The 24,565-nt window shown below is 34.9% G+C and overlaps 1 protein-coding gene across 1 annotated transcript in view; it reads right to left on the bottom strand.

Annotated features, from left to right (window-relative positions):
- The window catches only part of LOC111054227 (protein unc-93 homolog A), a 121,368-nt gene extending 99,820 nt beyond the window's left edge, over nt 1-21,548 (bottom strand). The window contains exon 1 of the mRNA XM_022341204.2: nt 21,270-21,548. The gene's annotated coding sequence lies outside the window, so the exon portion shown is untranslated. The remainder of the gene's footprint in view (nt 1-21,269) is intronic.
- Nucleotides 21,549-24,565: the final 3,017 nt, after the last annotated feature.

Here is a 24,565-nt window from a genome sequence, read left to right as displayed (position 1 = left end):
ACCTCCGCCCCATCAATGCAAAGTCCGATTTTAGATTCCCAATTATCAGGCTTCAGATACAATTTAAACAAAAAAATTCAATTGAAAGAGATTGAGCATGAAAATCTCTACAATTAATTTTCAGTAACATTCTCACCTAAAATTGAAAATAAGCTTTAAATTCGAGAAAATGTGATTATTCAATTGCAAATTATTGTTGATTCTATTAAATCATTCACTATGAAGAGATAGCAGACCTCATGTGTGTCTCCAGCGTTATTGCCCTGTCACCAGGTGGCTCAAATCTTTGAATAGTAGACTTGAACACTAGCGTCAGGTGATCAATTTTCATAACGGCAAGGAAAGTTCTGTGGAAAGTGCGCCACACCAGATTTTTTTATTTTGTACTGTTTTATGTAAAATTTAATTCTTATTTTGTTAAAAATGAAATATAAGTAGTCTACATGTATTGTTATGTCAAGTTGAAATAAACAAATTGAGAATATGAATTGAATATGTTTTTTACTCCGAACCATAGTATCCAAACATCTAAAGCTAATAGAGAGCCAGCTGATAAATAGTTTGTATATGAGTGTGTTCACTTCTGTTCAACAAATCAGGTTACGATCTTAACATCCAAATTTCTCACTTCAGTATTGATTTATCTATTACTATGATTAACTAATCAATCAAAATAATGTGTCCTTCAATAAAATTACAACAAATTGACTGGCGTCAAGAATAAAAACAAAAATTGGAAATTTAAGTGAGGAACAATCCCAGCAGCTCAAATATCAATATACTAATAGAGCATAACAGAAAACACTCCATAGTTTTATAATACTGACTTAAACAGGAGACACACGATACAGATAGATTAAAAACACTAGGGCTGGTTTCTGAGCTCGGGATTTAGCTAAGTTCTAGACTTTAAACAGCTGGAGTCAGAAAACTGGCTTTCCGAAACGGGGCGTAGTCGCAGCTTTTATAATAATCTTTATTTTCTCATTTCTATAATTGGAAATGTTTTTCCTTGACGAAATCAAGGAAATTATTCCTTGTAACTTATTACTAAGTAATTCAAAATAGCCGAAACTTTACACTATTTTATTTTGTGCTAAATTTTATAGTTTTACGAAATTTAATTTAAAAATCGTTAGTCATTTTACTGCGACTACTCCCCGTTTCGGAAAGCCAATTTTCTGACTCCAGCTGTTTGAAGTCTAGAACTTAGCTAAATCCCGAGCTCGGAAACCGACCCTTAGAAACTCATATTATTTTTCGGAAATTTTCGGTGGCTTCGCCAACCTTTGTCAAAACGTCTACAGTTGTTAAACAGGAAACGAGTGTTTGTTGTATGTATCGAGTGTGTATCGTGTGTTCCTGTTTGAATTAGTATTATAAAAATATACTCTTAGACATAATTATACTTAGAATCCAGTCATGAATTCAGAATAATTTAACACTTTTCAGAACTTCAACAAACTATAATATTGCGGCTTCAGTAAGTGATTTTTCAAATTCATAAACCCAACAAGAAAATGTACAACTAGGAAATCAAACCACTTGTATACTATAACATATATTCCCAATTTCGAAACTTTTGATCAGTGGCGGATCGAGAGGTCTGTCTGGTTTGTGAGGGGCGGATTTCTTTCCTACTGATGTTGATGCCCACGTATAATCTGGCTTGTGCGTGGGTGGGACGGTAATAAAACTACAGTATTTTTGGTTAATTTTCAATTTTAATGCAAAAAAAAAATTGCAAATTGATTTTTTGGGTAATTGTTTTTAATTCTGTGAGATTTAGTTATTCATGATATCTATTTTTGATTGAAGATTTGTTAGTTTTTTGAAGTGTAATTTGTTATTTTAATAAGTGATAGTAGTTTAATACAATTTAATTTGGACTGTAGTAAAACTTTGAGAAGAGAAACTTTTGGGCATAAGCCTGTTGTGCCTTCTCATATAAGTGTAATAATTGTGCATGACTTATCCAACTACTTAAATCATTTTCACTAAATAAAATAAAGACTGGTTCATCTCAACAAAGCCACAATTCCTCAATTTTTCTTGACTTTTTATTTTAAATTACAAAATAATATTATTGAAGTTAAATAATAATATTTTAACAATATTTTATTGGGGGAATTCCGAAGATGGAGAGTTTGAGAAGTGGTCCTGTTGTCGAAAAAATTCTCCTCTTTCAAACTCATTGGACAATTTGAATTTGAATGATAGATTTACTCTATGATTCAACTGTTAATCAACTGCGACAAAAAACAGATTGTTCCAAGATAGTAATGTGTAATTGAACTTGAACTGTGGACAATTCTATCCTGTATCAGCTCAATCCAACTGTTTCTTATTCACTGTCATCTTCAACAGCTACCTCCAATTAAAAACGTGGGTAACTCAAGAGATGGTTGAAAACTCGATCAATTACTCAAATATCTGTGACGAATACATCGAACCTAGGAAGCCTGATTGAAGAATGAATTTACGAAAATATAATAGAAAATCCTTTCTGACATTAATGAGAGAAAATCCTTTCTGATACTGAAAACAAAGTAGGATTTTTATCTTCAAGGGCTTTCGAAGTATACGCTGTTGAAGACAGAATCAAGGAAATAGAGCTTAAAGCTTCAAGTAATTTCAGAACGGAGAACTTGATATTTCAAGCGTATTTGAGTATCACAGTATGATGTACTAAAAAGTTCTGTTATGAACTGCTTTGGAGACAACTTTAGTCTGCTAACGATGGGTGTGATTTCCATTCCATCTTACATTTATTTGTATCATTCCTCGCCTCATTACCCTTTTGCACATGTCATAGAGCCTCCTTAGTCAACAAGGAAAATATTCTTATTCAGAGGAGCTGAGTCGTTATCTACGATTTCAAACCTACATGAACGAGTAATGAGCCAACAACATACATGTGCGTTCTAAACGTTTGATCTAGAATCGAAGCGTGCAAATAATGCAGGATTGCTTCACTTTCCTTCTATTATCGATCTCTTTTCGTCTGAAAATCCCTTGACATTAAAAAGATTCATTCAGTTCTCGGAGATGCCTACAATTTTTGTAAGATTTCACAGACAAGAGACACATCTATTTATTCTTTTTCTCTAAGACTCTACTTTTCCTGCACAAGTTTCCTTCTGTTGCTCTGAGATCGAGGTAATCCTCTTATTTCTTAGCAATACACCCTTTGTCACTAACCTTTCCAGCATTTTTGAGTTTGTTGCATCAATAGCAAGCAGTATTCTCCCCATTATTCGTGTCTTCCCACGTAGCACCTCACCATCCTCCACGTCTTACATCGGTTTACATCTTTTATCGCGTTATACAGAGAACTTCAGACCGGTTAAATTGATCTAAATAATAACAAAAGGTACTTCCAAGCTCCAACAAAGTATTTCCAACTCGTTAACTTGATAAAGTTGTGGTGGGGGAAGATTGCTGATATTGTTCAGAATAAGCAACTTTAACAACTGACGTAAGATGTAAGAGTTTTGACATAATTGGTGGAGTATTTTGGCAGAGAAATCACTTTCTGCACGCTACTTGTTTCTCAATGTAACGACGATACATGATACTCCAGTTTGTTCTTTGTATCTCCAATAGATAGCATGACATTGCTATCAGCAGAGATGAAGTATAGTTTTCCTTACTCTATGCTATCAGGTATCGCAATGAATGACAATGACTTACATCTTACAGCTCTTACATATTACATCTTACTGAAATCAATTCATAGGTAGAATGTGTGCTTACAAGGAGAACTAAAGGCAATTATGATCAATTTATAGGTTAAATTCATGCGCAATAGAAGAACTCAAGGAAATTGAGAAAAACTTTCAGGTGAAAATGACATCTAAATAAAAATTACATAAAAAGGTTCTATGAAGCCAAAAATGACAGCCAAAAACTTTATAAGAGTTTTTGCTTTCTCAGCTGTTTTAGAATTGTTTCTATTGTTGGACAATAATTTTTCATGTTTTAAATGAAGTTAAAAGAATGTATAAGATATACGCCTTAAGATAAGAGGATATGTTGCTCATATTTTATTTCGTATAAGTATAGAAATATGATTTGCGTAGTATACATTATAACTATTTGATTGAATATATTGTTTCTACCCAGCAGGAAAGTAACACTCGACACTATATTTTATTTTAAATGCATTAGTTTAAATACAGGTTTAGATAATATACACCGAGTAATCCCATCTTGACCAACTTCATTACAATTAATGAAAACCAGAACCAACACTTTTCAATAAATTACCGTTTACATGAATAATATAATATACACTGATATTCTTTATTAACTGCTGTCATTCAAGTTACAATGATCCTGCAATCATTATTGGCAAATTACATAAATAATGGTGAAATTCAATCTTTGGTAATATATTCATAATAATGTTCGAATATAATATTGAATCAGGAAAGGTTTGAATATAATGTTCGAAAGTTTTAAAAGTATGAGAGTTCAGAGGATTTTTTAGAGGAATGTTCGAATTTATTGAATACAATAAGGAAAGGTTTAAATAATGTTTGAATATAATGTTCGAAAGTTTGAAAAGTATTGAACTTTAGATGAAAAAAATTCCCTTAAATTGTTTTTGATTAATGTTTATGATTTATAGGCTAAGTTATATTAAAGACTAGCGGGTAACTCGTGCTCCGCGTCGTCTTAGACCTTAATTAGGGTCTAATCAAAACTTGACAAACTGTAAGCTTGACGTATTGAAATCTTGAAGAATTTAAAATAGACCTATAACCATCCTCGGTAAATTAAGAATGTATATGCAAAATTTCATGCTAATCAGTTCAGTAGTTGAGACATGATGATACGTCATTCGTGAATTTCCTATACCGTACGTGTGTAAGCCAATTCTTTTTTTTATTATCCTATACTATTAAGCGAGCAATTTCTGCTTATATGTTTGTATGTCAATGGATCTTGAAAACGGCTCTAACGATTCTCACAAAATTTGGAGTAAAGAAGGTTTATGATAAGAAAATTCGATTGCACTAGGTCATCCCTGGGAAAACTCGTTGAAGGATATTAAAAGGATAATTGGCTAATCCGTAGAAAAACAGCTGAAAATTTCGCCGTCTGCCGATAATGGAAGTGAATAAGCGCGTATGAGTGTGGGACTGAGACAAAATTATGCTTCAGCAGTTGAACTATTGCATTCAATCAGCTGATCTAACGACAAATCTTACACGGCAAAAAATTAATAATCGACATGATCAAATAGAAAAAGTATTGAATATGAGTTGAATGAATCTGAACAAAAATCATTATTAATTATTGTGATGCTATCAGTGTGGAATAGTACATAGTATATCAATTAATATCGTAGCAAACATTGTATATTATCTATATAAATAAAAATCGAGCCTCAAATTTTGACATTCAATAACTTTTAATGTGTGCACCGAATTTGATTATTTTTTTAGCTGTGTTTGTTATGTTCAGGAGAAGGTTTGTGGTCTATCAAATTTATGATCCGATTCCAGGACTCTTTCCTACGGTCCTTCAAAGTTTACATGTAATCCTTATGGGAGAATATTTGTGGGCTGGCCACACACAGAAATAAAAATCAGCTGTTATAATCATTGCGTCATCCAACAGCCGTCGGCAGATCTGTTTTTAAATTTTCTTTTTACTGATTCACAAAATTTTAATTTTTAATAATAATCCCGCGGTTCGGACGACGTCCAAACTTAAACTTGGGTCGTAGAACTCGAAGTTCTGTAAATTTAGAATATGCTCGGGAAAATCAGCAGCAAGGAGATATACCATTCAATTTCCCAGCAAGCTGCATTCAATTGTATCTAAAAATAGAAACTGCTGCACAAATAACTAAGCACATAGGAAGTCCATATTGAGATATAAATGTAAATACTGATTGTTGGATAATTTTCATAGAAATATAGTGCATCAGATTAAGATAAGGCTAAGCACACCTGTGGTGGCGCGGCTTGGTGATACAAAGTTTTGGTCTTATGGAGATTGTGTTATCACACCTTTCTACACCATGCCCGATCCAGTGTGTGTGAGTTCTTCCATTCAAACCAATAAGCGAGACGCACCTGAATGCAAAATGCCGCATCGCGCCTCCTCAGGTGAGCATCCAGCTAAAGTTTGTCATGAGATGCATTAACTATTTGGCGGTACGAAGTTCGCCGGGCCAGCTAGTTCTAAATATAAACTATGAATACAATATATTTTCCTCTTTTATTATAGTGAATATAGAATGTAAGAATATAGTATATAGAATATAGAGTAAAGAATATAGAATAAAGAGTTAATATTCTATATTAATATAGAATACAGAATTTATTACATTCTATACTCACTGTTTCATTATAAATTTTCTATGCTTTTGTATTTCAGAGCAAAGCTCGGTCCCCAGATATTATTATTATAGATGAGCTAGTCCAATAAACCTATCAAAATATGATTTGTGCGTATAAAAATCTCCAGAAAATGAAAAGCCATGGATGAATAGACTATTATGTAAGATTAAGCATTGTGCAAGAAAACAATACGTATACCGGACAAGGTCGTTAGAATCACGTCACTACAACTGCAAGGATTAAACGTGTCACGAGAATAGTCAATAAATATTTAGCCGATCAGAGTGGCCAGTTAATAATATTTTCTGTCGGTCAAGTTCATTTCAGAGACTTATCTTTCAATCACGCTCCAATCGTTCCATTTTCAACCTTCACTCCATTTCGCTTGCTTGTAATAATTTTGCATAGTTATTATAGTTTGAGTTGGAGCTGGTAGTAAAGTGACAGCATTCCTCATAGATAACATCTATGCTTTCCAGTCAATCAATGCTGAATCACACTGAAGATCAGGTTTTGTTGGAGAGGAACAAGTTGATACTGGTATCCAGAGCTTATTATTTACACCTACATCAAGGTTGAGCCTTGGGAAACTCCTCACCGAGCCAAATCCCGATCAGTGTAAGTGTGCGGTACAGTTTAAATATTACTCTCATAAATTCGAATGGAACTATTCCAAAATATGATCGTCTACAGCAGAAAGAAACAAACATCGAACAATTAATGTGATACCAGATGTTATAAAGTCTTGAGGGTACTCTATGCGTCTACTCGCAGAGCGGAGCGTCAAATTTTGAAAAAAGCTGGTCTGCTTTTTGGAGCGTCTACAAGCGTAGTGTTAAAGCGTTAAAATGCGAGTGCCCTACTAATGTACATACTAGTGGTCTACTCTTGTACATAATAATGAACTTGTTCTACTACATTTTCCCACCATCTGGTACACTAGTATATTTAATGTTTGCCCAAATTCTCCTGTAATGCGGTATTATTTGATTATTCAAAAGAGAAAAGTCATCTATTGTACTTTGAAATCAAAAGTAAGACTATTCTAATCCATTTCATTCATATTTCTATGTGATATGGTTACCTTAGTGTTATTACAAGTCTTTCTTCAACAGATATTGAATTCCTCCAATTAGTGACTTGTTTTTCCAAATCAGGCTTCACTCTCGTCAAAATATAATCAAAGTTTAAAGTTGACATTCGCATGTACTCAAAAAATCGGGACTCATGTTTTCTTAACACATTAAACCGATGGTGATATTAGCCAAATAGTCGACGATTCAAGTCAATTTCATTAACCCACTCTGTCCTAGCAGGCTCAGCAAATATCCAATACTTTAAGTAATTATTCTCACAAAGTGATGTCCGTACAAACTTAAACAACGCCATTGTCGACAACACTTGATCTAGAACGCCACGCCACGCTCCGCTCCGCTTTCAGTGTATTTGTACCCTTACAGATGTCAAGTCGTTTGGTTAGCTCATGTATTGGTGGTTTAAACTTCTCTGGAGTTTAAACTTGAGACAGAGTTTGAAATGATACTGAAAAAGGGAAATTTTAGTTCAAATCAATTCAGATTTGGTTTATTCATACCCGTTCGGCCGGGATGAGTGGAAATAGTATTATTGGTTCATTTTCTTATTACTTCAATTTCTCACGTATCCAGTTTAAGTTAAACTTCGGTAGCGAGTTGGTAATGGGTTGACACCGTTGACAATATCAAGAGAGAATCTGAATTCTTCAGGGGATTTCTAATGGAAATTAAAAATTAATTCTAATGTGATACCAGATATTATAATTTTACCAGATTATTCGGTTTTGGCTCTCACTTTTGGAGCTACCATCACAATTTCTCAGTAATCATCTTTTTCAATTCCATTGATCTTACATTATAATTCTTTCTACTTGCAACTAATTAACAATAAACCTAAATAATATGATCGTCTACAGCAGAAAGAAACAAACATCGAACAAATAATGTGATACCAGATGTTATAAATCTTACAGATGTCAAGTTGTACCAAATTGTTAGGCTACCTCATGTATTGGTGGTTCAAACTTTTCGTGAGTTTGAACTTGAGACAGAGTTTGAAATGATACTGAAAAACGAAATTTCATTTGAAACCAGTTCAGATTTGGTTTAAATTTTAGTTTGAAAATATACTGTGCAAACGGGTCTCATTGTCACATTGGTTCGTGTGATTTCGGCTTATTATTCCATCAACTGACAGCCATCAATTGCTGACATAGCCGAAGAATTGAATGTTGTGTTGCCCATTAACCCTACAGTAGTACAACTTTGCAAGTTGATACTCGAAGTAGAGGATTATACTGAAGAATTTACTAGAAATGTTTTTGAAGGTATTGAAACTGAACGATATATTGAAAGAGAAAGATTAGAAAGAGAAAGATCAGAACGAGAAGAAAGAATTAACAGAGAAAAATTAGAACGAGAAATTGAAAGAAGAAGATTAGAACTAGAAATAAAAGAGGAAGATTAGAACTTGAAATAAAAGAGAAAGATGAGAACCAGATATTGAAAGAGAAAGATCAGAACGAGAAGGGAGAATTAAAAGAGAAAGATTAGAACGAGTATTTGAGTGAGAGATTAGAACGAGAACAAAGAATTGGAAGAGGAAGGAAGATTAGAACGAGAAATTGAAAGAGGAAGATTAGAAGGAGAAATTGAAAGAGAAAGATCAGAACGAGAAGAAAGAATTGGAAGAGAAAGATTAAAACGAGAAGAAAGAATTAAACGAGAAAAAATCGAATTTGGATTGATAAGATTGGAACTCGAAGCATTAAAAGAAACTAATAATACAAATACCATCTATGGTAGAAGAAATGATTTCCTAAAACATTTTAATATGAATGATGATATAACTATACTCTTAGCCTTGTTCGGAAGACAAATTAGCAGAAGCGATATTTCAAAAGAAAATTGGGTCTCATACCTAATGGGATTATTACCATTAGAAATAATTGTAAATTCAATTGGAAGAGAGCCTGGCGCACAAGCAAACGATTACGATCATTTATTAAAAGTGTGTTGCTTAAATGTTTCAAACTTAGCCCAGAACATTTTCGTCAAAAATTTACTTTTCACAATATATAAAACTCTTCTATGTGGCGAGATTTTGCATTTGAACTTAATAACTGTTTTACCTATTGGGTAGGAGACTTGTGAGTCAGTAATTATGAAGATCTCAAAGAGCTAATGGTAGTCGATCAAATTAGGCGAAAGATACCCAAAGAGGTTTGTGAACACTTCATTGATGACGCCAAAAATATCAATAACAAATGAACAAGTTTGACGAGTATGAGGCATCCGGATAAAATTTTAAGAGAGATACTTATCGAATCAAGCCTTTACAAGTAAGTACTAGATTTGATAAGAACAAAAAAACTGTATCTAAAGAACCTTACAAATATTAGGCTTCTGGAGCTCAAAATCAATTCAGTGATCTTAGATCAAACATAAACTGTTTTAAATTGTAACGAATTTGGACACAAGTCAACAGAGTGTAGATTTAGAGGCGAAGGTACAAGCTCTGGATACAAAGGTCTTTCTCAGAAGGGAACTGAAAATCAGAAAAAAGTTGATAAAATTGAGATCAATAGAACAGAGATCAGTGATAAAAAAGTCTATCTTGAGATCAAGATTCATGGACGAAATCCAAAAGCTGTCTGAGATACTGGAAGTGCTGTAACTCTAACAAGAAATTTTATGAAAGTCTTGGTTCACCTGTCTTGAGTTCAGACAATATATCATTAATAGGGCTTGGGAGGAAGGACACTCGCCTATGGGATACTTCATTATCGAAATGCTAGCCGTTGGAAGTGCGAATACAATTCCTGTCAAAAATTATGTTCTCGAAAACTTTAGAGAAGAGTTACTAATCGGCTTGGATGTAATTAGACTGTTAAACATTATGTAATAACAAGAGACAAAACTCTGAATACGAAGACTTTCTAAATTACATAGGATACATAAATCATAGAAATTCGAATTTGTCTGAAACAAATATGTCCTCTCAAAATATTGAAGAAGAAGCAAAGTCTTATAAAAAAGAAGAATGTTCATACTTGTATCAAGTAGATATAATTGAGAAAGGTCACATAAAAGATCCACCCCTCAGTTCGCGATGCTATACAGACTTGTGTAATGAATTATAAGCCTAACAAGTCAAAAACAACTGGTGTGAAAATGAACATAATATAATATTAAAAGAAGAAATTCCAATATTCTATACCGAATAGACGACATCGCCGTCTCCCATTTACACAATAAACGATTGTTGAAAATCGAATTGAACAGTCAGATAATACAATAGTAGACAAGAGGGCATTATTGAACCAAGTTCATCAGAATTTTCAAATCCTATCGTAGTTGTTGAGAGACGGATCATCAAGGATTTGTATTGATTGTAGAAAAATCAATTCGTTGATTATCAAAGACAGATACCCGTTACCCTTTATTGGAGACAGACTCAGTACTGCTAAACTGTTTAGTACTATGGAATTGAAAAATGGATTTTCCATGTATCCGTAGACGAAGGGAGTAGAAAATACACATCATTTGTCGTACACAATGGACAGTAACAATTTTGCAAAGTCCCTTTTGGCTTATGTAATTCTCCATCGGTGTTCCAGCGATACATGAACTTTTTATTTCGATATCTTGTAAGAGGTGGTATAGTTCTACTATACCTAGATGATTTAATCATACCAGCTTGTAGAAAAAATTTGTATGTAATTCACGCATAATGCTTCTTTATTGCTCTTGCAAAATTATCACGCGACGCTCTTAATACATAAATAGCTATTGGGGAAGCTTGAAGAAGAAAAATTTTCCTTATCAACCAGCAGTCCTAATCTCCCAGCAGTCAATATTGTCAATTATTATTGTACAACCAATAGATGGCAGATGTTGTTCAATGATAAATTTAATTCTTATTCAAATGATATTATTCACGATTCTTATTTTGAACTTCATAACAACCGGTTCCATATTTCATTTATTTGTTTTCCCTCTTCTTCTTCTTCTTCTTCTTCTTCTTCTTCTTCTTCTTCTTCTTCTTCTTCTTCTTCTTCTTCTTCTTCTTCTTCTTCTTCTTCTTGGTGGCTAACGCAATGGTTTTTACACACTGAATGGAGCAATGCTTGATGAAAATTATCCTATAGTGAGTTCCACGTTATAATGACAGTGTTTGATTAGCTATAATGGTATTGCTATCCTTGTCTATCATTTGACAATGTGGAAAGCGCTATCTCTTTCTCGCTTTGCTCTGTTGCCAGATCGTCTTTCAACAATGTAGAAAATAATTTATTAACAAAATATTTCATCTTAAATACGAATATTCATTATGAAATAATTTAAAAATATAATTTCTTGCTTAGTAAAATTCAAGCTCAATAAACCTGAATCAGCTACCGTCTATAGAAGGCATTGACAAGACATGGGATCGGCAACGTTGTTCTGCTATTCATCATCATTGCCATTATAAAGTCGACCTCACTAGCTCTCTCCATTTCTGCTGCAGAATATGCATCTCCGGTCTGGAACTCTTCCTCGGAAAGTTGATGTGGCATTGAATGACACACGAAAATAGTGACTGGATGTTTGAAACCTACTCCAGTTGAGAAATGCAACCCATCGCAGGAATAGCTCCACCTGAAGTGACGAGAGAGGCTCTGGAAGATGCTGAGAGAACTGAACAAGAGTGTGACCCTCAGCATTCCCTGTATGATTATGTCCAGGCTCAAATCCAGACATAGTTTTATGGCCAGTACTTGCTCACTCAGAAGGACTAAGCCGACTAAGTAGATGAAGGAATGATATCAACTTGTTGAATATCAACTTGTGCCATGTGAAGAAATGAATGCTGGACATAATCTGGATTACACAGTGTTGGAGTCACAATAGGTTGAGAACCTTGATATTGGCTAATGACGAAGTCATAAAGGCAGATAATCACTGGATGCCCAGTAATGATGATGATAATAATAATAATAATAACAAGTCTGACATCCTAGTATTGGATCAGCTGAAGAAGAGCTCCAGCTCTTCTTTTTAATTGATATCGCTGTACCCTGAGAATGCTCAGAAGACCAGAGGAGAGAAAATCAGAAAATACCAAGAGCTATCATTTGATCTGAAGGGAATGTATGGGCTGAATACAGTGAGAATACTTCCAATTGTAATAACAGTCAATGGTCTGATATTTAAGTCAGTTGTGGAAACTTGTCGAAGTATTGACTTGGTAGACTAAGTGCTGAAGAGAAAGCAAAAAACTGTCCTCCTTGCCACTGCACATATTGTGAGCAAGTTCATAAAATAGTCATGAGCATCTAGCAAATAATCAACTGTTAGCACCTGAACTGAATGGCTGTCACAAGGGGTCTCAGGGATGTAGAGTTGCTTGTGATTGATGGCATAATCTCCCAGCAAGTACGAAAGAGATCCCACAATGTATCAGTAGGGTGGGTGGACTATAGAAAAGCTTTTGTCTCAGTCCCTCACTCATAACTGAGGCATGTGCTGGACCTGTATAAAGTGAGCCCAGGAATTGTGAACTTCTTGTCTGGTGTAATGACTCAGTGGACGACCACACTACAGGTGGGATGGGGTAGTGAATCATACAGAACACAAGGTATCCCAATCAGGCGAGGCATATTCCAGGAGGACATGACTCATGCTATGGGTATGTGCTTAGAAGAAGTCCTCAGGTGAAGGAATCACATTCCAGATGAATACAATATTTGGGTCTTGCTCATCTCTTATGCAGAGCTGATACTGTCATAAGAAAAGAAATTCAAAGGAAGACTGTGCAAAGACTGGAGAAGGTATGCAGAACAGGGCTCAGCTCTACGAATAAAATATCTGCTATGAATACCCGGGAAATTCCTGTGGCCATGTATAAATTTGGCATAGTCAAGTGGACAGATACAGCTTTGCAAGAGTTTGACAGAAAGCTGAGAATAAATATGACAAAGAATAGACTTCATCACCCCTGTAGCTCAATCCACAGGCTCTACCTGGCTAGAAGTGATGGTGGAAGACGCCTCTTGAATCTGGAGACTATGTGTCGTCAACAGGAGGACAGACTGCAGAAATACTTTCAGAATGCAAACAGTGGTCCGCTAAAAGCCGTTTGTCTGATGGACAAGGAGTACAGCCCATTGCAACTGGCACATGGAGCCCAACAGCTAACAGCCAGCTCAGTAGAAGAGAGGCTAGAAGCACGTAAGCAGAAAGAGTTGCATGGAAGATTTGTTGCAGTACTTCATTCTGATTGTGTTGAAAGAAAAAATCAATTGAATGGTTGCAGACTAGTCCGTGAGACTGGAGGTTTTGTTTGCCATTCAAGACCAGGTAATCAGCACTGGAGCTTACAAAAGATACATGATGGGGCTCACATTGGATAGTAGCTGTTGTCTTTGCAGGAGATCCATAGAATCATCACATCATATCTGTGATGGCTGTTCTGTACTAGCTGGTACAGAGTATTTGCAGCAGCACACCAATGTGGCCAAAGTGGTTCATCAGGCATTGGCGAAAAGATATGAGTTGATAGCAACTGAGGTGCCCTATTATAAGAGTGTAAGCAGGTTTTACTGCTGATGATGATGTTCTGGTCTCTGATCCACTCTGGTATGGTCCAGCCCATCCAGTTCAATGCTGTCTGTTGCCCGGTCTGATGTTGTCTAGTCAAATCCAGTCCGGTATGTACTGGCATACCGACCGGTACGATTATGCTCGTCGGAGGCTACACAGTTCATTCCGGCCAGGTTTGGTTTGGTCCATTTCGGTCTGCACTGTTCAAGTCCAGACCAAGCTTGTCTGGTCCGATCTGGTTCAATCCGGTCTGGTCTTGTCTGGTCCGATCTGGTCCAAACCGGTCCGGTCTTGTCTAGTCCGATCTGGTCCAAACCAGTCTGGTCTTGTCTGGTCTTGTCTGATCCGATCTGGTTCAATCCGGTCCGGTCTTGCCTGGTCCAATCTGGTCCAATCCAGTTTGCTCTTGTCTGGTCTGGTCTGGTCTCATATGAAATAAGATAATAAATGAATAAATTCACAGGAATATGATTTATTATTATTTGTGGAGAAGCAAACTAACAATTATTGAACATGAGAATAATCACTACAATAATATTGAGGCTCATCCACTTATACTTTCATATGCCACCTTCCCACTTTTGGCGTTGTCCCTGCCATTTTCTCACAACTCTCACAACGGGCAAAAAATTCTAAGGTGAGGTCCACCTTATATTGGCAGTGGAGAAAGATAGGAGAAAATCATTGCCAATCCTCTGTCTTGTCAACGTCTGTCATAATAAATTCTCATAATTAAGATGAAATACGTTATCAATTAATTATTAAATCTACATTGTTAAAAGATGATCAGGCTACAGAGCAAAGCGAGAAAGAGATAGCTCCATTCGCTTTGTTGAATGATAGACAAGGATAGCAATACCATTACTAATCAAATATTTCCATTATAACGTGGACCTCACTATAGGAGGCAAACAATATTCTATGACAAACTAGTGTATATTACCAACTGTACATGAACAACTGTAGTTTATATTACTATGAAGGATATTTCGATTGACTCCATCAGCTGTTCTTGATGACCAGGCTCTCATGTTTTATGTATATCAAAAACGAAAGCTATTAGTTGTATCATATCTTATTTATTTCATTTATCCAACTAGTAATATTTTCCTATTTGTATACTTCAATCAGGCTGGAAAACAAGTCAAATTGAATAATGTTAATGCTAAAAATAAGTTGATAATCAAAGACATTACATACCTCTCACATGGTGCATCTCTGATGTTCTCATATCAGTATGAAGTAGAACACCAATAATCCGAATTGAGTGGGAATGAACCCCATACGGTTAATCAAATATACAGCACATTGGGGTTTTTACGGAAAAGCCGGGAATTCAGAAGAAGAAGAAGAAGAAGAAAGAAGAAGAAGAAGAAGAAGAAGAAGAAGAAGAAGAAGAAGAAGAAAGAAGAAGAAGAAGAAGAAGAAGAAGAAGAAGAAGAAGAAGAAGAGAAGAAGAAGAAGAAGAAGAAGAAGAGAAGAAGAAGAGAAGAAGAAGAAGAAGAAGAAGAAGAAGAAGAAGAAGAAGAAGAAGAAGAAGAAGAAGAAGAGAAGAAGAAGAAGAAGAAGAAGAAGAAGAAGAAGAAGAAGAAGAAGAAGAAGAAGAAGAAGAAGAAGAAGAAGAAGAAGAAGAAGAAGAAGAAGAAGAAGAAGAAGAAGAAGAAGAAGAAGAAGAAGAAGAAGAAGAAGAAGAAGAAGAAGAAGAAGAAGAAGAAGAAGAAGAAGAAGAAGAAGAAGAAGAAGAAGAAGAAGAAGAAGAAGAAGAAGAAGAAGAAGAGAAGAAGAAGAAGAAGAAGAAGAAGAAGAAGAAGAAGAAGAAGAAGAAGAAGAAGAAGAGGGGAAAGAAGAAGAAGGAGAGGGGAAAGAAGAAGAGGAGGAGAAGCAAAATTGAAAACACGAACTGTTATTCTCCTCTTCCTCCTTTATCCACTTCTTTAACCTTTTTCTTCATCTTCTTTCACTTCTCTTTCAACTCTCATCATTCTTCCTCAACTTCTTCAGCTTTTTCTTCTCTTTCCTCTCCTTATTCTTCTTCTTTTTCTTCTCCTTTTCACCTTCTTCTGCCATTTTTGCATTATCGTCTGCATCATTTTTTTATCTTCTTCTTCTTCTTTTTCTTCTCCATCTCCCATTTCCTTTTCCCATTTCTCCCCAATCCTTCTCTTCATCTACATTATACCGTCTCCTCTCAAACTTCTCATTTTTCTCCTTCTTCTTCTTCTTCTTCCTCCACCCCTTCTTCTTCTTCATCTTCTTCTCCTTTATATCTTTTCTCTTCTCCTTCACCTTTTTCACCTTTTCGTCTTCCATCTTTCCTTTGTTCTGTCTTCTTCCTTACTTTCTTCTAGATATTCACTCCTGGCTCTTTTTCGTTTCCTCCCATACTTTCCCTTTTTCTGCCTTTCCTTAATCTTGCGGCCTTCATTATTATTTCTCTTCTCCATCATATTATTACTTCCCTTGCCCTATTACCATAGGTAAGGAAAGTATTGCTTTCCAAAAAAAATTAAGGTACCCTAATTTCAAGTTTTCTATACGTTTCAAGGCCCCCTGAGTCCAAAAACATGATTTTTGGGTGTTGGTCTGTGTGTGTGTGTGTGTGTGTGTGTGTGTGTGTGTGTGTGTTGTGTGTGTGTGTGTGTGTTGTGTGTGTGTGGTGTGTGTGTGTGTGTGTTGTGTGTGTGTGTGTGTGTGTGTGTGTGTGTTGTGTGTGTGTGTGTATGTGTGTATGTCTGAGAACACGATAACTCCATTCCTAATCAACCGATTGACTTGAAATTTTAAACTTAAGGTTTTTGAAACATGAGGATCCGACAATAAGGAATTCAATAAAATTAAATTCAAAATGGCGGATAATTACTAAAAACCATGTTTTTCACGGTTTTCTCTAAAACGGCTCCAACGATTTTCTCCAAATTTATACCATGGATAGCTATTTATAAGCCCTATCAACTGACATGGGTCTCATTTCTGGGAAAATTGCAGGAGCTCCGTAATACTCTTGAGAAAAATGGCGGATAATGACTAAAAAACCATGTTTTCCACGGTTTTCTCGAAAACGGCTCAAACGATTTTCTTCAAATTTATACCATGGATAGCTATTCATAATCCATATCAATTGGCATGAGTCTCATTTCTGGGGAAATTTCAGGAGCTCCGTCATATTCTTGAGAAAAATGGCGGATAATGACTAAAAAACCATGTTTTTCACGATTTTCTCAAAAATGACTTGACCGATTTTTTTCGAATTCATACCCTGTATAGTTATTTATCAGCTCTATCAACTGGAATGAGTCTCCTCTCTGGGAAACTAATGAGGGGTCCACCCCATCCTTGAGAAATGGACTTTGTAAACTCCTTCTCGTGCATGAGGCAGGTAGGTATAGCAGTTTATAAAAAGAACACATAGTCGAGATATTTCATCTGTTGAACAGCTGTTTTGACGACTTTAAAAAAATGACGACTGAAAAAAAATCATCGAATTTCACAATTTACACAAAGGGAAAAGTACTCTTAAAACAATTATATACACACATATTATACAGAAGTCTGATCGTAGTTTCAAGTATGAACAAGGAAAGTTGTGTGTGTGTGTGTGTACCACACCAGATTTTTCTTCTCTTTCCTCCCCGTGTTCTCCTTCTTTTTCTTCTCCTTTTCACCTTCTTCTGCCATTTTTGCATTATCGTCAGCATCATTTTTTTATCTTCTTTCTCTTCTTCTTCTTCTTTTTCTTCTCCATCTCCCTTTTCCCATTTCTCCCCAATCCTTCTCTTCATCTACATCCTTACCGTCTCCTCTCAAACTTCTCATTTTTCTCCTTCTTCTTCTACTTCCTCCACTCCTTCTTCTTCTTCATCTTCTTCTCCTTTATATCTTTTCTCTTCTCCTTCACCATTTCGTCTTCCATCTTTCCTTTGTTCTGTCTTCTTCCTTACTTTCTTCTACATATTCACTCCTGGCTCTTTTTCGTTTCCTCCCATACTTTCCCTTTTTCTGCCTTTTCTTAATCTTGCTACCTTCATTATTATTTCTCTTCTCCATCTTTTTCTCTTCTAAGAGATATGAGGTGACAAGTGAGTAAAAGTCTTCTCCTTCTTTTTCTTTTCTTTCTTTTCTCTCTTCCATATCACCTGCTTTTTATTTTCTTTGATGTCATTCTCTTTCTTTTTCATCTTTCTCATCCCTTTATTCCTTTTTCTGAATGTTATCCTCTTTCTTCCACTTTTCCTGGTTCTTCTTCTTCTTCTTTTCCTTTTTTTTTCTTCTTCTTCTTTTTCTTTTTTTCTTCTTCGTCTTTTTCTCGTTTTTCTTCATTATTCTTCCCCGACTTCTTCTTCTTCCTTCTCGTTCTCCTACTTCATCTTCTTCTTCTTCTTCGTCTTTTTCTCATTTTTCTTCATTATTCTTCCCCAACTTTTACTTCTTTTTTCTCGTTCTCCTTTTCTTTCTCCGCCCTCTTCTTTTTCTTCTTCTTCAACCTCCTCCTCCAACTTTTTCCTTAACAATTTCTACTTCTTTTTTTCTAGTTCCTCTTCCTCTTCTTTATTCGTTAATCTACTTTTCCTCCTTTATCGTCTTCACCTTTACTACTAATACCACTAACTATTCCATCTTATTCTTCTTTCACTTCAACCTCTTCTCCTATCATTCTCCTCCACCTTCTTCTGCTTTTTCTTCTCTTCCCTCTCCTTATTCTTCTTCTTTTTCTCCTCCTTTTTCACCTTCTGCTATTCCTGCATTTTTGTAAGCATCTTTTCTATCTTGTTTTCCGTCTCTGCCTCCTCTTCTTCTTCTTCTTCTTCTTCTTCTTTTTCTTCTTCTACTTCCTCTTCTTCTTCTTCTTCTTCTTCTTCTTCTTCTTCTTCTTCTTCTTCTTTTTCTTCTTTTTCTTCTTCTTCTTCGTCTTTTTTTCGTTTTTCTTCATTATTCTTCCCCAACTTTTTCTTCTTCCTTCTCGTTCTCCTTTTCTTTTTCCGCCCTCTTCTTTTTCTTCTTCTCCAACCTCCTCCTCCAACTTTTTCCATAACAATTTCTTCTTCTTTTTTTCTAGTTCTTCTTCCTCTTCTTTATTCGTTATTCTACTTTCCCTCCTTTATCGTCTTCTCCTTCACTACTACTACCACTAACTATTCCATCTTTTTCTTCTTTTACTTCAACTTCTTCTCCTATCATTCTCCTCCACCTTCTTCTGCTTTTTCTTCTCTTTCCTCTCCTTATTCTTCTTCTTTTTCTCCTCCTTTTTCACCTTCTGCTATTCCTGCTTCTTCTTCTTCTTCATTTTCATCTTCTTTTACTCCTTCTTCCTTCTTCTTCCTTGTTCTTCTTCTCCTCCTCCCTTTTCTTCCTATTCTCATTCTCCTTCCGATTTATCCTTCCGATTCTTCTACAATCAAATTTTTCTTCTTTTTCTTTTTCTCTTCGCAGATTATCGATCGACACTGTAGCCCACCCACCCTAATCTGTATAGTAGGATTCACTCTATTCTGTCAGTGCTCCTTGTCAGTGCTCATCAATGGTTGACATTGCAACAATGCTGACTGTTCAGTAACTCCCACTATAGTTATTTAATTTTTCCACTCCTTCCTCTTTACGTTTTAATTTTTCTGGTTTTTCCTTTACTCATTTCTTTCTTTTTACATTTCATCTCTGTTTCCTATTGTCTCCTTATTCTATTTTTGTTTTTAAATACGATTATCCGTATTGAAACAAATATTTTCCTCTAACATTGTCATATTTTAATAATCTATAAAATACAAATTATAGTACGCTTTTTCAATTAATAAGATAATAAATACAAATTTTTAATTACAAAAAAGTAATATAATTATATTCTATGAATAAAAGTAAGTAGCCCTGAATTCATACATTAATCATATTTATGAGCACCATATTTCTCTTTAAAAAAATACACAGAAAAATCACACAATTTGTGAACAATTCATTAATATATTATGTAAAAATTATTACCCTTTAAATAAATTTGCAGAGAAATCACAAAATTTTGTAAAAAACCGTAAAAATACCGTAAAAATGACGGAAAAATCGTAATAAATTTACTAAATTCACAAAATCGTAATAAATTCACAAAATTTTGTAAAAAAAACGTAAAAATGACGGAAAAATCTTAATAAATTCACTAAATTCACAAAATCGTAATAAATTCACTAAATTCACAAAATCGTAATAAATTCACAAAATCGTAATAGATTCACTGAATTCACAAATTTTTAAAAAAAAACCGTAAAAATACCTTAAAAATGACGGAAAAATCGTAATAAATCACTAAATTCACAAAATCGTAATAAATTCACTAAATTCACAAAATTTTGTAAAAAACCCGTGAAAATGACGGAAAAATCGTAATAAATTCACAATTTCACTCATAATAAACGTTTCACGCAGTTAATATTAGCTTCGTTAACTTAGAGAACTCTTATCAATAAAAAATCATTCTATTAATAGTTGAATAACGTATCTTGATATTTTTTCGTTGTATTTCAAGAACAATTCATAAATATATCATGAAAAAATTATTCCCCTATAAATAAATGCACAGGTAAATCACAAAAATGTTTTTAAACAATTTATAGGTCTTCAATACCGTTAGAATGACGTGAAACTCGTAATATAATCACTATTTTACTCATAATAAACGTATCACACAATTAATACTTGCCTATTTGTCAATTGAGAGAACTCTTTCAATGAGAGAATCAGTATAAAATTAATAGTTAGAAGAAAATGCTCATCAGATGAAAATATTCAGCTATCAAGTATGAAATATCCACATGTCCCATGCAGCAGCTCGTGATTTTGAGGTTATCTTTCTTTCCCACTATTCCAATGACTTTCCACGTTTCTCTAACTTGACTCTAGATAATTCTCCTTGAAAACAACTTGCATAAATCTTTGTGTCGCTATAGAAACAAGATTTAATTGATATAATATGTCGAATAATATTGTAAACATAAATTATTGAATGTTTGAAGACATACGAGTATCACGGAAATCTTTAGCACACTTAAAATAAATAATATGACATAATACCGGATCGTGCTAAGTTTCTATGCGACCCAGTTATGTAAGTGTAGTGTCAAGGATGATAAAAAAGTTTCAGGGTTCGTTAATTATTTTATATTTTGAATTGTTGTCAGTTGACATGCTCGATTGATCCAATAAGTCTTGAATGGAACGGTGTTTTGATGATAGTGTCAGTCATTGTTGACGAAGCCAGTTATTGATTATTTTTCGTCGAACAAGTGAACAATTAGAAGGTGAGGATTGTTCTTACCTGATGATTTGTTGGGAGAGACGTGTCGCCGACAGTTTAGGTTCTCGATCCGAGCAATCCAGGGTGATTCGAATGCTGACGAGGTCCGAACTGAGACTGAGTGTTATCTCGGGTGCCTCCTAATAAATACTGAGTCGTTGGTAGCTGAGGCGCATGACCCTAAGGGCGCATGTCAAAGGGCACACGCAGATCAATGCGTCTGTGCCTAACCTAAACCAAGGTGGCAAGTCTAAACCCCGCGTGCCATCCAGCGCGCCATCCGACATCCCATCCCCTACTTTCAACTAAATTAACCCGGCTGAAAGAATCGCTACACCTGCAAAAGATAATTACCAAGATGTTAATGCCATGTTCGCTTTGTACCTTCATGCCCGGTCTACACGACAACGATATTAGCGCAAACCTGCCAGGTTTGCGCTAAGTTTGCGTCGTGTAGACGTGAGATTGATTGATTGATTGATTAGCTGCCTTTATTAAAAACCTAGGAGGGCGAAGTTAGGGCGCAGCCGGCCCTCTCTTACACTTAACCCTCCAATACAATTCTAAGTAAAACTAAAACACTGTACAACAAAGATTATAAGATAAAATAAAACAATTTACAAAATAATAAAATTCCAAAAAGCGAATGAAAGAAAGAAAAAAAACAAAATTTCTTTCTAATCGTTGTGGATTAATGAGGTTTGAAGGTTTGTGCTTTCTTCAATCAATCTCAGTCAGGTTTGCGTCAATTTTTCTAGGAAACGATTATGTCTCATCTATCCATCAAAACCTGAATCGCTTCAAAATGAAGATAGAGAATTCGCAATTTCAGATTCGGATTCAGCACCCTCAAATTAAATATGTGCGAGGTCAATTCTCAGAAATACTCAAAAACAAGGAAGATTTTTTAATGGATAATAATTATTTTATTTACTCTATAGTAATGTAATAGATATAGTTATTCACTCTTCACTTGATAAGCAGTATTCTTGATTATTATTATTATTGAGGAGAAGGAGGAGAAGTGGTAGGAGGAGGAGGAGTTGGAGCAGGAGGAGTAGGAGGTGAAGGAGGAGGAAGAGGAGTAGGAGAAGGAGAAGGTGGAGGAGGAAGAGGAGGAGGTGGAGTAGTTGAGGAGGAGAAGGAATAGTTGGAGGAGGAGGAAGAGTAGGGTGAGGAGGAGTAGGTGGAGGAGGAGGAGGAGGAGGCGAATGAGAAGGTGGAGGAGGAAGAGGAAGAATAGTTGGAGGAGAAGGAAGAGTATGGTGAGGAGGAAGTGGTGGAGAAGGAGGAGTAGATGAGGAGGTGAAGGAGGAGTAGTTGTGGGAGGAGGAGGAGGAGGAAGAGGAGTAGGAGGAGGGGTGGAGGGTTGATGAGGTGGAGGAGGAGGAGGAGGCTTGAGTTACTATCTTTCTCAAGTTTATAAACACTTCAAAGACTTCGTATAGAAGTGGTTATAATGGTTTATAGAGGTATATAAAATGGTTTATAATACAGGTTTGTGTTAAAGTTGGTGTCGTGTGAACAGAGGTTTGAGCAAACTTGGCTCAAAGCCAGATTTGCGTAAACCTGGCTCTGAGCCAAGTTTGCGCAAATATCGTTGTCGTGTAGACCTGGCATTACCTTCAACAGTAATCAAGTAGTGATTAGCTGGTTGAGATAATTATTAATAAAGCGGCAAAAGTACATGGGATACGGGATACGGTGTCAAAAACACTCTTTAGCCGTCTAGTCTCTCACTAGATTGAATTTCTACGAATAACATATTACACTTCAAAGGTAGTATCATGTGAGAGACAAGTTGAAGGAAAATTAAAAAGTGACAGCTTTGATCAGCTTTATCCACCCCGAGGCAAAGCACTTCCAAACCACTGTCCAAAGCTCCAAACTATATTGACATGTGTGTTTTTCTCAAAACGTTGCTTCGAGCCACGTCACCTTGTCATGTGATAACTATTTTCATCAATCCTTCCCTTTTTGCCGATATTTCAATATAGACTCCAGGGAAAAATCATGAACATTAATAATCAAAGTAACCGTTTTCCAACTTATGTGAGAAAAAGGTTCATTGATTTTCAATGTTTATTTTAATATGAGTAGCCTTACCAAGAAAGTGAATATCCAGAAAGATGATATGACAAAATATACATGAAGTTGACGAATTAGATAAGATTGATGAAACTTTTTGTGTAGTTGAGAAGTTGATATTGTGGTAATTATTCATATTGAATGAAAAAGACTAAGAAATTGTCAAAAAACCACTGATTTATTGATAATTAGACAATTTCTAAGTCTTTTTCATTCAAGATTGATAAAAATTAATTTTCAAACAATGAACCCTTTTGAGAATCAACTCAATTCAACCAAACATATTGAGCATTTTTAGATTCAGGATTCGAGGACATATTATATGATCAATTGTATCCATCCATTACATTAATTATATGCTTATACGATATATAAATATAGGCTATTATTACATTATATTATATATTATGCTATATCTATGTGAAAATGAAGCAATAAATCAGATTTGATTTGAAATTTATGAATAAACTAACTTTTTTCACTTTCTTTATTCAAAAAATAAATAAATATACAATCAAACACATCCCAAAAAGCAAATACAATATTCTTTCCTAATTTCTAATATATGTGTTCCCTATAGGCTACCCTGTGTGGGGACACTTGAATATATATACTAAAATATTAATATACAAATTTAAATATTATATCATGAAGAACATAATAATTGAATATGACATTATATTGAAAAAAATCAATATGTCAATTTATAATCATTCTTGCACACATTATAACAGAAATTAGAATTATAATATTACATACGGAGTGGTTACACTATTATTACTTTATTTTATACATATATCATGCTGTATTCATGTAGAAATCAAACAACAAATCTGATTCGATTTGAAATTTGATTTTGGTCAGACACTCACATCAATCAAGAAGATACATTTTACTGATCAAATTTTTGTTGTCGATCTGTTTATGCATCCTTTTTGAAACGCATCTACACTGAAGTTATTAGATTTGTAACACGTTAACAAAACTAGACTAGAATCAACTATCGTGAGAATCACTTAAAACTATCAACACTGGTAGAGTGGGAGGCTTTAAGAAATACTTGATACGTGTTATTTATAAGAAATACTAACAAGTTAGTAATTTTTTTATTTTGACAGGAACTAACTGTGTAGAAGTTTATATCTTTATTTCACTGAGTTGTGTTTTTTTAGTCGAAATAAAAAACGATTTGATTTTGATTTTTTGAAGTTGAAAGATTGAAAGAGAGG

This window comes from Nilaparvata lugens, chromosome X (genome assembly GCF_014356525.2).
Source record: "Nilaparvata lugens isolate BPH chromosome X, ASM1435652v1, whole genome shotgun sequence".
Classification (NCBI taxonomy): Eukaryota; Metazoa; Arthropoda; class Insecta; order Hemiptera; family Delphacidae; genus Nilaparvata; species Nilaparvata lugens.
This window is presented reverse-complemented; position numbering and strand designations above follow the sequence as displayed.